At 36.2% G+C, this 7,467-nt stretch overlaps 1 pseudogene across 1 annotated transcript; it reads right to left on the bottom strand.

Annotated features, from left to right (window-relative positions):
• Positions 1 to 6: 6 nt before the first annotated feature.
• Positions 7 to 6,796, bottom strand: LOC311285216 (annotated as a pseudogene). Its single transcript, XR_014630355.1, has 2 exons — positions 6,646 to 6,796; positions 7 to 506 (listed from the first exon to the last, which is right to left on the bottom strand). The product of XR_014630355.1 is annotated as an uncharacterized misc_RNA (transcript).
• Positions 6,797 to 7,467: the final 671 nt, after the last annotated feature.

Below are 7,467 nucleotides of genomic sequence, written 5' to 3'. Positions count from 1 at the left end.
GAAGGCTCTACATGTGCAACTCGGTGGATCGACATGTATCTTGGAGTCAACAAACAGGCTCCTTATGTTCCTCTTCCAGCTTTGTTGAGTGTCCCATCCACAGTTGGTGGAGTTGGAAGGTCACGGTTTCTGGATGTGACTATCTCTAGTCCCAGCAGTTAACTTGTCCTCCATAATGGGGTTTTCCAGGACCTCCAGGCCCTGAAGTACGCTGAGAAGTGGTGAATCAAACACGTGGTCTTGTGAAGGTTTCATGCTTTGACTCCGACTGAGGTCTGTCTTGTCCTTGTCCTTGTCCTTGGACTTGCTCTTCTTCAAGCTTTTGTCCTTCTTCGGGTGACGTGGCATGGTGCCCATGTGCGTGTACATTTCACTGGAGCTGGCGTAGCTCTGGCTGCGTGGACTCATGCCCATATCGTCAGCGGCCAGCTCTTTGACCGATCCGTCGTCCTTCTGGGCATCTGATTTACGCCGGAGGTTGGTGAGGCTACCAAACCACTTGAAGCCTGAGAAGGGAGAAAACATGTTGTGCGTGCTGTAACTGTGCAGTTTTCTAAATGTCTCGAATGGTTAAAAAGCAAAAGGTTTATAGGACTGTGCACCCTATAGGGTCCCTGCCATTCCTAAAGTTCTTTCAATGTGAGAAAGAAACATGTAGCCTCTTAAGTAAATATACCTGACCTTGTCTGTGGGAAAAAAATTTCATTGGTCCCTTTAGTCTCTAAGACTAAAGAGACTCAGATTCTCATAAATGAAGCCAGAATATTTCTTTCTGATGAAAATCATGTCATGGTTGCAGAACAGTGATAGTGATGAACGGGGGAGGAAATTAAGATACTGTACAAACAGGAAGGCGAGTCTTAAAATAAAGCTTTATCGTAATTTGTTTCTAGCATGATCTTCAATGTCAGGGCCTGCCCTTAAATTTCTCTCTGTCACTGATGGAATGTCGACTCATTTATCTTAATAATTATAGCTCTCGGGGGAGCGTCAGAGTTCAGTCCTGTTCTGGTTTTGTTTCTTGTCAAGTGGTCTGGTCCAGACTAAGTACATTCATCATCAGATAGACTGGAATCAATAACACATGAGACTATTAAAAGTGATGTAGTTCTTAAAGTATTTCTGGGTATTGTACTTGCAGCTATGCAAAAGTATAACTGATATTAAGGAAGAAACCTGTTTTTGTGTGCTAAGACTGTTGCTTTTTACATTCACAACAATCATAGGTCCTGTTTATTTAAAATGAATGAGTTCAATCTTATTTACACTTACATTTAGGATTAAACAACTAAAGTGAAATGATTACTGATTTATAGTAAAAGCAAATATTAAAGAATAAAATATCAGTGTGAAATATAATAATAATAATAATAATTGGACCCCTTTTCACATTTCTGGGCTTCTCAGAAGTCGTCATAGTTGGGTAAACTTCTATACCGGTGAACGGGGGATGACAGCAAATATAATTTTTGTATTCATTTGCTCTAAAAGCAAGAGAAAAACTAATCTGTTATAGAGATTACGTGACTTTCCAAAAGAGGGAATAAATATAGAGAGATATCAAGTTGGTCAGAAGAGAGAAAGATATCAAATTTGCCATCTCTCCCTCAGCCGTTGTGTTAAAAACACCCTTGTAGAAGTGTTAATTTGTTTTTCCCCCTACTGATAAGGAAATAGCCTATAACACAATATATTGAGTTATAAATGTGCATTAAATTTTGTAAAAATTTAAATATTTTAAACTATACTAGCTATGCAATGCTGATAACAGTCTGTGAAAGGGTCCATAGCACAAATGACTAATTACTAATATTTACTACAACACAAAATTCTGTTTTCTTGCTTAATATTTAAACATTAAAGAATAAATATTTAAATATCTACTTTACTGTTTATTCAAGTTTGCATAATTTGGAATGTAAACATATACACATTTTCACATATAAAGAGGAGACATAAAACCATACTGGACTATATAGTCAGCCTATGAAATAAAAATAGATTTGAATTGAAAGGTTACCCTTTTTTCTCAGGAAAAGGGTATTTTTCATTAAGTTCAAATCGGGAAAAGTTGCATTTTATGTGTTTTATTTGTTGTAATTTTATATTACAATAATAATTTATCAAAATAAAGTTTTAATATTTTTGGATGTTTGCTATATATACTGTTTTGTTTCCTAATAATTTCATTGTACTGTTAATTTTTCAAATTAAATGTTCAAAAGTTTAATGGACATTTCATTTTGACAAATTTTAGTAAGGCAAAACGTACTGTAAAAATGTTTTCAATTATCTATATTTTTACTGGCAATAGACGTGTGTGTGCATATGAACGTATATTTAAATATTTTTAAAATAGATTTTAGGTTTTAAACTTTAAACTAAAAACCTTCTGCTTCTGTTGTTCCTGAATGATAACCACACTGTAAAAGAAAAGTTGCTGCCTTAAAATTTTAAGTATAATCAACTTGGATGTTTAAGTCATTTCAACTTAAAGGGCATCTATTATGCAAAATTCACTTTTACATGGTGTTTGGACATAAATGTGTGTTGGCAGTGTGTGTTCACAACCACCCTATAATGATGAAAATCCACACAGTGTTTTTTTTTTTTTAATCCCCATAAATCATAAGCACTGTCTCAGAACAAGCCGTTCTCAGATTCGGGGCAATGTGACGTCACTTTGCACAGGCCCCTCCCACGACTGTTGATTGACACTGCAGTTTGAGCATAGACCCGCCCTGAGTGAGCTGGACACAGTCCACCGTTGCTTCGACGCCGGAGCAGCTGTAGACAAACATGTTTCCTAAGCGATTGAGGTGTGTTGTTGTTGGATGTAAGAATGAACATAGCAGTCTTCATTTACTCTCGTTGTTACTCGAGGATGGATCTGTACTGTTCGTGATTCAGCTTACCGTCTCCGGAGCGACAGGCCTAACGTGACTGATTACGACAGAAATGAAAGTGAGAGTGCGCACTTTATGACAGCTCATCCAGTCGTTTTTCCAGTTTATTAAGCACCCACTGAAAAGGTGTGTATATATTTGTTTACTGTTGGTTGGTTGTAATGAGTGTTTTTTGTACTTCGCTGTGTATGTTGATGACAATGAAAGGGATAGAGAGAGAGTTTATGGATAAGACTTTAATGCGCACTGTGTAGCTCTTACAGTGATTTTCTGGAGTAAAACTAACGCTTCATCTTTTGTGTGATGTACAATAAACTTAACTGAACTCCTCAGTATATTTTGGTCATCATTCGGACAGGGTCTGCTACAGCAGGCTTGTATTAATAGTGGATAAAAGCAGATGACAAATTAGTTATAACCGTAATTAAACTAAACGATACCTGTTCTATCTCCATACAGCAAATAATCTCTAGCTCTGTGGGCATTATTGTCCGACTCTGGGTCGAATTGAACAGCGTTACTGAGAGTTTCTGTTTTGATATTATCAGATGAGATTGTCCTGGCTCTGAGCGCGAGCTCGTGAAGCTCCGCCCTTTGGGCCGGCAGCAGCTCATTTGCATTTAAAGGGATACACACTAAAACGGCGCGTTTTTTGTGAGCCCCAAAAAAAGACAATTTAAACGTGCTGTAAAAAATGATCTGTTGGGTATTTTGAGCTAAAACTTAACATACACACTCTGGGGACATCAGAGACTTATTTTACATCTTGAGAAAAGGGGCATAATAGGTGCCTTTTAAATTACATTAAACTGACTTTAAGTTAGTTGAATCTTGTATAACTTTGTGACGAACTGGAAGTTGTCACCAAAAATGCTGATGTCCAGGAGGGCGATGTTGTCATAGAGAGTTGCGAGTATAAAAGCAATGAAGCAAAATGGAAAGGGGGTAACTAGAGAGAGGATTTACTACCGCCACACCACCCTGAACACGCTAATTTCGTCTGATCGCGGAAGTTAGAGATGGGAAATATGGACTAACACTGGAGGTTTAACACAGTGATTGAGCCCTGTCAGTTCGCTACGGATCAACACTGGCAGCGAGACGAGAGATGGCAACCAAACGGCTGGTTTGAATTTCCCGGTTTACCATTATACTGAACGCTGGTACAGACGGAACGTCAAACAAGTAGCCTATTTCGCTGGTTATTTTTCTGAGAATGTTTTCTTTTCCCCCGTTGCTGTGGAGCGTGTTGAGTTCGGATATGTATTTTGGATATTGAATCTGGCCGAATTATGATTGGCTGGGATTTCTAGTAACCTGGGATGAACTTTGGTAGCTTACCGTACTTGAGCGTTTGAAATGAGTCACTGAATCGTCGAACAGCGAGAAAGATCCTGAGCGTTTGAACTGTTGAACGAATCATTAAGTGTTTGAACTGAGTCATTGAATCATTGAACAGTGAGAAAGATCCTGAGCGTTTGAACAGTTGAACGAATCATTAAGTGTTTGAACTGAGTCATTGAATCATTGAACAGTGATAAAGATCCTGAGCATTTGAACTTTTTACACTGAATCATCAAATGTTTGAACTGTGTAAATTGAATCAATGCGTGTTTGAACCGCTGTTATAAAACTAGGATTGCATAATACTGTTGTGTTTGCAACAAGTGTGTTATACCAGTCGCATTGTTTATTGTTTAAGGGTCAGTGGAAACTTGGCTGAATGAATCAAGTGTAGAAGAGGTACCTCTAGAAAAAGTGTTAAAGTATTTTGGGTTAAACTATTTGAACTGACGTCACAAGGAATTTGATGAATATATGTATTTTTTTCTTTCTTTTTCTGATTGTGAATTATTTTCTTATCAAATGGTTGTTTGAATTGTTGTTGTTTTATTTCTTTGTGTGCGTTAAGGCAGGAGAGTATGGCAAGCCGTTTAAGCTTAAATTGTACCCAGCGTTACTCGTCGTAATTGCATTTTTACTAGTAAGAATTCAATTAGAGAGCTCTACAATTCAATTCTTACTAGTAGCAATTACAATTAGAGAGCTCTCTAATCCAATTATTACTAGTAAAAATTACAATTAGAGAGCTCTCTAATTCAATTATTACTAGTAAGAATTACACTTACAGAGCTCTCTAATTCCATTCTTACTAGTAACAATTCCAATTAGAGAGCTCTACAAATGAATTATTACTAGTCATATGTCTCCATTGACTTCCATTCATTTTTAATTACAGAGCTCTACAATTGAATTGTTACTAGTAAGAAAACAAATTAAAGATATGTATAATTGCAGAGCTCTGTAATTGAATTAAAGAGCTCTGCAATTGCATTCTTACTAGTAACAACTGAATTAGAGAGCTCCCTAATTGGAATTGTTACTAGTAATAATTGGATTAGAGAGCTCTCTAATTGGTATTCTTCCTAGTAAGAATTGAATTAAAGAGCTCTGCAATTGTATTCTTACTAGTAACAATTGAAATAGAGAGCTCTCTAATTGGAATTCTTACTAGTAACAATTGAAATAGAGAGCTCTCTAATTGGTATTCTTCCTAGTAAGAATTGAATTAAAGAGCTCTGCAATTGTATTCTTACTAGTAACAATTCGATTGTAGAGCTCCGTAATTAAAAATGAATGGAAGTCAATGGAGACATATGACTAGTAAAAAATTAACTTGTAGAGCTCTCTAATTGCAATTGTTAATAGTAAGAATGGAATTAGAGAGCTTTGTAATTGTAATTCTTACTAGTAATAATTGAATTAGAGAGCTCTCTAATTGTAATTGCTACTAGTAAGAATTGAATTGTAGAGCTCTCTAATTGAATTCTTACTAGTAAAAATGCAATTACGACGAGTAACGCTGGGTACAATTAAAGCTAAAACGGCTTGCCATAGGAGAGTGAAATTAATACAAAACATCCATGCAATGCAAATTGGTTTATTGTTATCTGTTATATTATTGGCTTTTGTGCAACAGGGTTCATCTGTTAAAAAGTAACAAGCTGAATCCTCTGTAGGATTGACTTTAAGATTTAAAAATTAAAAAGTTGAGAATTGCTTAACTTATTTTGATGAGTTAAAAATGTGACTTATATGTTGTTTGTGGTTTTTTTTTTCGTGACTGTGCTTTTACATGTTTTGCTCACAATCCATCTCTCAGTTGCAGTTTATCAATTTATCCTACTTTGTCCTTATTTGACCTTATAACACTCAAACTAATCTGATATAAAAGACTTTTAAATTTCATCATGAGTTTGTTTTCTCTTGGTCGATGTTCAATTTGGCTCATATTGATCTAGTCTAAAGTACATTCATTTGCTTGGTGCAGCTGAATCCCCAAATGTCATTACTGTATTCCCATATCCCATCACTGTCTTCAGAATGGTGTGAATCTGGCTTTGGCTTTACCTCAAGGCATGCGAGCAAAACAACAAAAAGCCTCTTAAAAACGTATCTATGTCTATGCACTAGTGCCTTCAAATACACTAACCTTCATAAGAGCGGAACATTATACCCTTTAAGGCCATTATAAAAATCAATCATGTCAACAGTCCTGCTCCTTTAGAACTCGCTGATAGATTCGACAAGGACAGTGGGCCGTTATTTAAGGCATTTTGAACTTTAATAGACTTGCTTAACCGACCAGAGATTTTCACCACAAGAACAAGCCTCATGGCAAAGAGATGTCAATCTGAATGATTACATCATACTATGGCAAGAATTCAAATGTACTCACTCAGTTTGCGTTTGATCATGGTCTCTGACTCCTGTGTTTTTCCGGGATGGGGAGCCACGGGTCCTCACTTCTGGCTCTTGTAAGTGTGTTGTGTGTGTTTGTGTTTGTGTGTGGGTGTGTGTGTGTGTGTGTGCAGATAGAAGCGTGCACTTCCTGCTGATGCTCTGTAAGAAGCAGCTGCGAAAGAAAGACTTCCCGTGGTTGCTGGGCGGATACATGTGATCTGTAATACCACATTTACTCAACAGCACTCGATGTTGACATGCGAGAGCTTCTTCGGTCACTCTGTCAAAGGTGACATGACTGAATAAAAGCACATTTAACAAAATGTGCATGTTGTACTATACTAATACCATACCTTATTATAAAGAGCCGTTTTGTTTTTGTGCATGGCTTACCTACAACTTCATCGTATAACACTTGACCTTTGACCTTTTGTACAAGGTTAATTTTACAGCTATAGTGAACTAGAAATAGTGAAGAATCTTATTATATCAACATTTCTTCCTCTTATTTTTTTGGTTTGTTTGTTTACTAGCCTTGAGTTGAAGTTAATGTGCACCAAATTATGAGAAAGATTTGGCAAAAATCAGTCATCTATATTTAAGAAACATTACCTCAAGTAAATGACACTTCTTAATTACATAACTTTATTTTAAACATTAGCTAATGGATTATCTAACAATTAGCAACAAATTAATTACAGTATTTATTAATCATTATTATCAGTTAATAAAAACACAACTGTTCATTGTTAGTTCATGCTAGCTCAGGTCTATTAAACAATATGAACAGATAAAATTTTTGATTTTAATAATGTAT

Source organism: Rutilus rutilus, assembly GCF_951802725.1.
Source record: "Rutilus rutilus genome assembly, chromosome: 25".
Classification (NCBI taxonomy): Eukaryota; Metazoa; Chordata; class Actinopteri; order Cypriniformes; family Leuciscidae; genus Rutilus; species Rutilus rutilus.
The sequence above is the reverse complement of the archived record's forward strand: the minus strand, read 5'-3'. Positions and strand labels throughout refer to the sequence as shown.